Below are 10,608 nucleotides of genomic sequence, written 5' to 3'. Positions count from 1 at the left end.
AGTCATAACATAACAAAGTCTTGAACTTCCTTTTCTTTATTTTAAATGCTAAATAATCATTATTATCATTCTGCTTATTATAAATGTGTTTTAATCAAATGAATGATTATTATGCTTTGGGTAATCATAATAACTATAATGAATCAATACTTAATTAAATAATGTTTTGAAGATGTTTGGTAACGACCTACACGCACACTCAAACACTCACACACACACAAAATCTCACAGTAAACTCCAAAACACATTTGCTCTGATGCACACGTTTGCTTTGAGAAGAGAAAGGGTTTTGGTAAGTTTTCGGTTCATGTTATTCAGTTCGTGTTTGACAACGAGAGAGAGAGGACGCTTGAACAAACGCTAACGGGGGAACGGAGCCCCACCGGCTCTCCCCCACGCTATCCCTGCCAAGCCAGACAGGATAGCTGAATTGCAACCAGCTAACGCAGACTCGTCCAGAGTCTTTTGATCTCTGAGTTAATTTAAACTTAAGAAAGCGCATCTGCAAACGCTTTATCATCACGTGTACTGAGGTCAACTCTGGACCGGAGCGTCCGACACCTTCGTCTCCTCTGCCAGCCAAGGTGTCCTGGATGAAACATCCTCCTGTGACGTCCCGGATCTAAAAGAGGTTCCTAAGTCGGTGAGGCAGTCCACAACCAGATAGCGTTTGATGCATCTTTTCTAATAAGAACTAAGTTTTATTCAAACCATCACTTTTCACTCAGACACATGTTTCTTCCTGAAGCAAATTCAGACGCACACACGCATTCATATCACATCATTCTCAATCTTCACACATTCCACACAAGGTCTATTTGAGCAAGTTTAAAATATCAACTGTTAAAGATTGTCCAACAAAGTTGCCAATGTTGATTGTTGTTTCCTATGCTTGTCATTTCAAAATCATTAGTTTAATTTGAATAATTAAAACTTTTAACTTTCAAACTTGTCTCTTCATTGAACTGAAACATAGACCCACGGATATTATCGTCAGTTTATCGATGAAAACAACCTTTGAATCTTCTTAACCCTATAAAATTTGGTTATTATTTTTTTAAAATTAATATTCCGAATTAATATGTAGGATGGTTCATCTTTCATAAAAGAGCATAAACCATTACCCTACAATATTTTAAAAGTACTTTCTCTTTTTCACCTTTTTCCTCTAGTATTTTTTAATCTAAAAACTAGATAATAATGTAAATGTAGCATACACATTAATATTCAATTCAATTCAGTTCAAAAATACTTTATTAATCCCAGAGGGAAATTGATATTTCAGAGGAAGTGTTATTGTGGAAATACTCTAAATAGGTATAAAATGTGCTTTTCCCTGAATTGTTATTTTTCTAATTTAATCTACATAAAACTTACTAAAATACAAACACATGCTACTTTGTTGACTTAATTAATCTAATTCATCACTGAAATCACATCTAATACAAACCTGGGCATTTTACGGCCCGCGGGCCACATGCGGCCCTTTGCTTGACTTTGACCGGCCCGCGTAAGGTTAATTGGAAATTACAAAATAAATGTATTTCCTCATGCATGGACTAAGGCTGCATTGCTTTTATTTTGAAGTTGTTTTTTACGTACACAATGATGCAATACGTATAGCAACAGGTGCCCGCGGTTGACATGGTGATTGTAGCCCCCAGAAATGTCCGCTCATGCAAAAAAAAAGAAAGACGCCGAATGCAGGATTTTCAGCAAAAATTGGACTGCTAAGTATTTTTTTTTACTGAAGTCGGAGGTAAAGCCGTGTGTTTGGTTTGCGGGGAGGAGATTGCCGTGTTTAAGGACTACAATTTGTGTCTGCATTACGACAAGAAACACTCGGAAAAATACAAGAACTCATCTGATGCTGAGAGGGCACGGACATCCGAAGCTTTGCTAGCAAAGTTGCAAAAGCAGCAAGGCTTTTTTACTAAGCTTCACACATCCAGGGTGTCACGAACTCCTCCAGCTGACTGCATTCCATTCATTCCTGCCACCAAAGTGGCGACTGACGTCATCACGCCGACACTACTTAAGGAAGTGCCGGCGTTTCATTCATTGCTCAGTCATCGTTCTCACCAGACTTTGTATCGAGTCTCCAGGCTTACCAGCCCTCAAAACCTTCCAAACTACACCTTCAGGAGATAACCACGCCGGTTATCTCCGTCTCTCCGCGTCTGGGCAACCGAACTCTCAGTCACGCTTCTGATCTGCCAACGAACCTGACAGGATGACTGAGCCCCGAATTGACCCAGCGGAGTTCGCGCGTCTGCGTGCCGAAGTGGCTCAACAGCGCGCAACCTTGGATCAGCATACGGCAGAAATGAACCAGCTCTGTGCCATAGCTGATCGCCAAGCCACCAAGATAGAGTCACTCACCGATCTAGTACTCCAGCTGACCACTGCTCTGCAACGTCAGACCGCAGCTGTTCCTGACAGAATGAACCACGCCTCAGCCTTCCAGATAAGTGGGACGGAACCAGGGGGTCCCCGGAGGGCATGTTGGCGACCCTGGCCATGACTTTTGAGTGCCAGCCAGCACGCTACCCCACATCCTGCTCTCGCGTCGCCCTGCTGACCTCACTGCTGACAGGTCGAGCCGGTGAATGGGCGGCGGCTCTTTACAATCAGAAATCTCCTGCCTGCAATGACTATGAGACTTTTGTAAAGGAGATGAAAAAGACTTTTGTGCACCCCAGCAGCGAGGTCTCGGACGAGACTCGGCTGCTTCAGCTCCGCCAGGGCTCCCAGACGGCGGCTCAGTACACCTCTCGCTTCCGGACGACAGCAGCTCGGTTGAGGTGGGATGACGCCGCCCTAAAGGCTGTTTACCTGGAGGGACTGTCACCGAGAATCCGGGAGGGCATGATCGGGCACGAGGTCCCAACCTCCCTGGACCTGGCAGTGGATCTGGCTCTCCAACTGGACCGCTGCATCCTGAACCGGCCGAGCACCATGCCAGCCCCCGTACACACCAGGAAGCCACCCCGCCGGCCGGCTCACCAACCGACGGAGGAGCCGATGCAGCTGGGACATCTTCCCCCTGAGGAACGGGCACGGCGCTACCAGGAGGGAAGATGCGCTTACTGTGGGGATTTGGGTCACCACCGTGGCACGTGCCCAAAACGACCGGGAAAAGGTCCCTCCGGGTCGGAGTAGGAGCTGTCTCGCCCGGAGTCTCCACTTTTCCGGCTCCACACCGAACCACTCTCCCGGTCTCCCTCCACCTGGACCAAGGCCCGACCAGACTGGAGGCACTTTTAGACACTGGGGCTGTGGAGTGTTTTATCGATCACGGACTGGTTACTCGGCTCAAGATACCCCTCACCGCCCTCGACCGACCCATTCCCGTGACCTCTGTGGACGGCCGGCCCATCATGCCGTACCCTCTCACCCACCGAACTCAGGGTCTCCACATGACTATTGACCAGCACCGGGAGACCCTCCACTTCCTGGTCATCCAGGCTCCGGCTACGCCTCTCATCCTGGGTCATTCCTGGTTCTGCCGCCATGAGCCTCACATCTCCTGGTCCACCAGTAAAGTCCTGGCCTGGGGCACGGGTTGCCATAACCATCGGGACTCCCCTGCACCTCGGACTGGAGCAGCCCCTCCCACAGACGTAGACCTGACGCTCATCCCTCCTCACTACCACGACCTCGCTCAGGTCTTCGCTAAAGAACCCACTACCAGGTTACCTCCTCACCGACCCTACGACCTGGAGATCAGGCTCCAGCCCGGCACCACCCCCCCTCGGGGTCGCCTGTTCTCCTTCTCTCCGGCGGAAACCCGGGCTATGGACAATTATATAACTGATGCCCTGCAGAAGGGATTCATCCGTCCCTCAACATCCCCCGGGGCCGCGGGGTTTTTCTTTGTTAAGAAGAAGGAGGGGGATCTCCGGCCCTGCATAGACTATCGAGGGTTAAATAAAATAACGATCCGGGACCGTCACCCTCTCCCTCTCATGGGCACCGCTCTGGACGCCATCACACAAGCCGCTGTGTTTACTAAACTGGATCTGCGCAGCGCCTATAACCTCATCCGTATTAAGGAAGGTGAGGAGTGGAAGACCGCTTTTATCACGCCCACTGGCCACTATGAATATCTGGTGATGCCTTTTGGACTCTGCAACAGCCCCGCCGTCTTCCAGCGGTTCATTACAGATGTGCTGAGAGACATGTTGGGTCGCTGGGTCTTTGTGTATCTAGATGACATCCTCATCTACTCTCGCACTGCTGAAGAGCACATCAGGCATGTTCGAGCTGTTCTGTCCCGCCTCCTGGACCATGGACTTTACTGCAAACTGGAGAAGTGTGCGTTTCACCAGGAGTCCACCTCCTTCCTGGGTTTTACCATTTCCTCCCAGGGCCTGAAGATGGACCCCCAGAAGGTTCAGGCCGTAGCTCAGTGGCCCCTACCCACGACCCTGAAGCAGCTGCAAAGCTTCCTGGGTTTCTCGAACTTTTACCGGAGGTTTATACGCAACTTCAGTTCCCTCGCAGCGCCTCTGACCTCACTCACCAAAACCACCAATCAGCCTCACCCTTTTCGCCTTACTCCAGAGGCTGTCCGTGCTTTCCATGAGCTGGTCGGACGTTTCACTAAAGAACCCATCCTCCTCCACCCGGACCAGACCCGGCCCTTCGTCGTGGAGGTGGACGCCTCGGATGTGGGAGCGGGGGCCGTTCTCTCGCAACGGGGTCCAGACTCTAAGCTCCACCCATGTGCCTACTTCTCCCGGAAGTTTTCCCCCACACAGCAGAACTACGGGGTCGGCGACAGAGAGCTGCTGGCAATAAAATGGGCGCTGGAGGAATGGAGGCAGTGGCTCCTGGGGACCACCGATCCCTTTCTGATCTGGACCGACCACCAGAATCTCATTCATCTACAGACTGCCCGCCAGCTCAACCCTCGTCAGGCTCGGTGGGCCCTCTTTTTCGAGCCGTACCACTTCCATATCGCCTACCGGCCCGGCTCCAAGAACCTCAAGGCGGACGCTCTCTCTCGGCGTTTCACACCAGATGCCGCCCCCCCCGGAGCCTCGGACCATTCTACCAACTCAACGCTTCCTGGCCTCCCTCCAATGGCCGTTGGAGCAGTCCATACAGGCGGCACTTCCTGGCGATCCAGCGCCGCCGGAGACCCCATCGAACCGTCTCTACGTTCCCGCCTCCTGCCGGCAAGAGGCGCTCACGTGGGGGCATTGTTCGCGGCTCGCGGGACATCAAGGACAAGCCCGTACCCTCCAGTTCCTCTGTCTGGCTCTCTGGTGGCCGTCCATGAGGAGGGACGTCCGCGAGTTCACAGCTGCATGTGATGTGTGTGCTCGCTCCAAGTCCTCCAACCGACCCGGCGCTGGAGAGTTGCAGCCTCTCCCTGTGCCCAAGCGGCCGTGGTCACACATCGGGCTGGACTTTGTCACGGGACTGCCGGCGGTCGACCACCTGGACACTATATTGACTATCACGGACCGTTTCTCCAAGGCCGTGCACTTAGTGGCCCTGGCCGGCCTCCCCACTGCCAAGAGGATGGCCGAACTGCTCCTGGAACAGGTGGTGCGACTCCATGGTTTCCCTCAGGACGTGGTTTCCGACCGAGGACCCCAGTTCGTCTCACGCTTCTGGAAAGCGTTCTGTCGCCTGGTCGGTGCTTCCACCAGTCTGTCCTCTGGGTACCATCCGCAGACAAACGGTCAGACAGAGTGAGCTAACCAGCAGCTTGGACGCTACCTGCGCTGCTTCGCTTCGTCCCAGCCGACCACCTGGCCCCGCTTTCTCCTGTGGGCGGAGCTGTCACACAACCTCCAGACCTCCTCTGCCACGAGTCTGTCTCCCTTCGAGACCTGTTACGGGTACCAGCCTCCTCTGTTTGACCATCAGGTGCCCGAGGTGGAGGTCCCTGCTGCCCAGACGCTGGTCCGCCGCTGTCGGCTCGCCTGGATCCGGGCCCGTGCGGCCATCACCCGGGCCAACACGGAGTATGCCCGTCAGCATCGCCGCCGCCACCGGCCTGGCCCCGTCTTCCGGTCTGGCGACCAGGTGTGGCTCTCCTCCGCTAACCTGAGGATGCCGGCGGGCTCCCGGAAGCTCACTCCTCGCTTCCTGGGTCCGTTCCCTGTCCTCAAGGTCATTAATCCAGTCACCTGCCGTCTGCGCCTCCCGGCTACTCTCCGGATCCACCCGGTCTTTCACGTCTCCCAGCTTAAGCCGGTGATCTCCTCCCCTCTCCACCCTCCGCCGGTCCGGGTGCCTCCGCCCCACGGTGTTGAGGCGGATCGCACCTACACGGTCCGCAGGATTCTGGACGCTCGCCGCCGGGGACGAGGTTGGCAGTATCTCGTGGACTGGGAGGGGTACGGGCCTGAGGAACGCTCTTGGGAGCCCACGAGCTCGTTTGTCGACCCTACCCTGCTGACTGACTTCTGGGCCCGCCGTCCTGGGACTTCGGGTGCCGTCCCTAGAGGGGGGGGGTCCTGTCACGAACTCCTCCAGCTGACTGCATTCCATTCATTCCTGCCACCAACGTGGCGACTGACGTCATCATGCCGACACTACTTAAGGAAGTGCCGGCGTTTCATTCATTGCTCAGTCATCGTTCTCACCAGACTTTGTATCGAGTCTCCAGGCTTACCAGCCCTCAAAACCTTCCAAACTACACCTTCGGGAGATAACCACGCCGGTTATCTCCGTCTCTCCGCGTCTGGGCAACCGAACTCTCAGTCACGCTTCTGATCTGCCAACGAACCTGACACAGGGATGCAGCAACCAGGACCAGCTTTGTGATATATAGGCAGAGACGGGCTACAACTTCTGGATCCATTTTATATAAATCGTTTTATTGATAATCGTCTCATGAAAGATAACTTTGACGAACACGAGAGACCGGTACTGGCTGCTGTCACCTTTTGTGATTGGTTAAAGCAGCTCTCTGCTGTCTGAGGGTAGGCCCCACCCACAACGCCGTGGCTGCTGTGGCTGCCAGTGTTTTCTTTACTGTGGAAAATGGGTAATAATGGCTCTTTGATGGGAACAGGTTGCCGACCCCTGCCTTAGTGTATCAGCGTGTCTAGTGACTAGAATAAGTCATTTACTTAATTAGAACATATTAATCATAATATTGTGATTTCACACATCGGTCACATTGTATTATTGACTAACGGTTGTTTTGATTAGCTTTATTGAATATAGAGTTCTTTGATCTGATAAAAGAAAATAAAAGAGTTTCTTCATCTTCTGTCTTCATTGCTGGAAAGTAAACAGTTTAGAAGCGAATGCATGACCTTGAGGCTGTTTCATGCACTCTGGCGCTGTGTCAAAAGGAACTGAGGAAAAGGTCAGATACCTTTGGAGGAATAGCTCCTTCATCACGTTAGATAGATAGATAGATAGATAGATAGATAGATAGATAGATAGATAGATAGATAGATAGATAGATAGATAGATAGATAGATAGATAGATAGATAGATAGATAGATAGATAGATAGATAGATAGATAGATAGATAGATAGATAGATAGATAGATAGATAGATAGATAGATAGATAGACACTTTTTGTTGCAGCCAGGTCCGTTTCTCAATACTCGAGGACGCTAATACGTTCTTGTGTTTCTCAAATCCAGTCCTCAGGACCCCCTGCTATACATGGTTTCCATGTTGCCCTCTCAGTCACCACACAAACCTGACTTAAATGAATGAGTGATTAACCCCCAAATTCCACTACCTCCGCTCTGCTGCGCTCCGCTCCGACACGAACGCCGGAGCAAAATCGGTCCCGTTGTAGTCAATCAGAGCAATTCCACTACTGCGGCCGTGCTCCGGCAGTGCGGCGCCGTGCGCCGCCCTCTGTTCCGGCGTCCGGCAAAAATAGAATCGATCCTATTTTTGCCGGACGCCGGAGCACCTCCGCAGTAAATGGACAGAAATCACAACTGCCCAACAGGAAAAGGAGCGAGCACAACTTCCGTTTTTCACAATAAATCGATAAACAAAAGGCGTTTTTTGTTTCATATGCACAGGTTTAACAACTTTTAACAACTATCAGTGGCGGCTGAAGTTTAAATGCACAAAAGTAAGCCAAAATACAGTTTCCACTGTCAAAGTAGTCACACTTTGTTGATCCAAACACTAATGATCTCTCAACACAAATGATGGCCAGATTAAACAGTTCATGCTGATGCTTCTCCCACACAACGGGTGTTTGGATCTAACTTCTGCGTTTATTGCTCGGACTGTATCGCAAGATCTCGAATATCCCGCGCATGCTTGTTTGCCCCCCTCAGGTCTCCGCACCGGAGCGGAGCCGTTGTAGAGCGGGTACCAGTAAAAATTGAGATCGGAAGCGAGAGGCTGCGGAAGGCGGGGGCGGACCGGAGCGGAGGTAGTGGAATTTGGGGGTAACAGGCATCTGCAGCACTTGATGTCTTCCTTCATGTAACTGTGTTTAAAGCCATAAATGAATGAATACCTCATGTAATGTTTTATCTGTGTCACAATTTCAACCCCTCCTCTTTTATCCGGGCTTGGGACCGGCAGAAGTGACCCAGAGAGGGACACTCTGGCAGAGTTAGTTTTTTTTTTTTTTTTTTTTTCAATTGGATAAAATTTTATTCTCCATCTTTATTTAACTTAATTCAGTTTACTTGTATGTTACCAATTTGTAAAACAAATCCTCTCAAGGCACTCTAAAGTGCAAACACTCCAATTGAACCAAATTATTGAACAATTGATTGAGTTCATTATTCTGATTAGTTGAATGTCTCTATGTGAGGAAACCCAGCTGATTGCTGTAAAGTCACTGACTAGTCGAGTCAGTGACTTTACAGCAATCCCCATACTAAGCAAGCATGTAGCGACAGTGGAGAGGAAAACTCCCCTTTAAAAGGGAGAAACCTCCAGCAGAACCTGGCTCAGTATGAGTGGCCGTCTGCCACGACCTACTGGGGTGCTTACCTGGTTGAACAACACATTCTCACTCCCAGCGCGTCAAAAACAAACGCTCGGTCAGCCACCCTCCACGTCAGACCCCTGACGCCAAAAGTGCCCTTTTTCGTTACTTATGTGCGAAAAGGGGTTTTTCCCTTTTGTAACTGCAGATCCCAATGCAGCGTAAAACTGACGTGATGAGATGTCCGCTGACGCAGCACTGAACCAGCTCATTTAACAGCACCTAAACCTTAACATTTCACTATTTATAACCTTCCCCTCTTCCTCATCCTGACCTTAACCCTCTCGCTACCTAAAACGTTACTCTCGTTGTGATCAAGCATTTGTTTCCCATGCATTCTAACTCTGACAGTCAGAGTCTGACTGTGAATTTTCGTATTTGCCGCCCAAGGGGAACGTTAGAACATACCATCTGGCGAGGTGGAGGTTACAAATACCCTCTACTTTTAACGTCCACCATGGTAGCTGAAACCTCCCCCTCACGTCGGCTCGGTCCAAACTCGACCAATGACGAGGGTACGTTGTAAACACAAACGCTGAGTCCGCCTTCATCAGAAACCTTAATCCTTCTTGTGGGAGGTCCAGGGTCTGAAACGGCTTTTCGTTTGGTTGCTGAAACTAAACCACGATTCTCTGACAAATGCGGTTGTTCCATGCTAATATAAGTCTCTGAATCTTTAACCAGAGCTGGAGAGTAACTCTTGTGTGCAAGAGTCTCCCATAATGCTAAATAACACGTAGACGATAAGTTGAAACACTATCGAACAACGAGCAAACACGACTGTCTCTGACGGTGCGTCACTGAGAACTGAATGCCTGTAGAATCCGCTTATGATCTTATGATCACGTGATGATGGAGATGATGATGATGATGATGAAGATGATGATGTCATAAAGCAAAGTTCTAAAAGGGCAGAGTCAAGGGAAAGGGCAAAGACGAGGCTGATGCTGCTTTTTGGCAAGGCCCTTAGTGTTCTCCACCCGAGGATTATATCCTTTTTTACTTCTACTGTACCATGTTCAGCACTTTGGGCTTCCTGACAGGGTTGCGGAAGGTGCTTTATAAATAAAGCTTTGATTGATTGATTGATTGATTTTTTGTTTCTTCTGATCCGACCCAAGAAGTTCCAAAGACCAGATTTAAAAGTAAAGGAGATCGCTCCTTCCAGGTTGTTGCACCCTGGCTTTGGAATGAACTTCCTTTAACCTTATGTAGTACTGACAGTCTGGTAACCATTAAAAAACAGCTGAAGACCCTTTTATTTAAAGCTGTTTTTACCTAAATCTTTTGTTTTCCTATTTTTAACTCAAATTTTTAATCATTTTCCATCGGTTTTATGATCATTTGTGATTTTGCGATTGTTCCATGCTAATATAAGTCTCTGAACCTTTAACCAGAGCTGGAGAGTAACTCTTGTGTGCAAAAGAGTCTCCCATAATGCTAAATAAGTCGTAAACAATAAGTTGGACTAGCATATTCCTGGGTGGGGGTGAACTGGAGCTCCCAGAGGGAGAGGTGCAGAAATCATCTCAACTTTCTTCTCTGGGTCGGGTTTGACAGACTTTTCTTGATCCAGCTGTTTATTTTCCTCTTTCTGGTTACTAACACAACATGCTGATTCTCTGGTGTGTTGTGTGCCTTTGCATTTCCTATCATATAA

The sequence above is a fragment of the Nothobranchius furzeri genome, chromosome 9 (genome assembly GCF_043380555.1).
Source record: "Nothobranchius furzeri strain GRZ-AD chromosome 9, NfurGRZ-RIMD1, whole genome shotgun sequence".
Classification (NCBI taxonomy): Eukaryota; Metazoa; Chordata; class Actinopteri; order Cyprinodontiformes; family Nothobranchiidae; genus Nothobranchius; species Nothobranchius furzeri.
The sequence above is the reverse complement of the archived record's forward strand: the minus strand, read 5'-3'. Positions refer to the sequence as shown.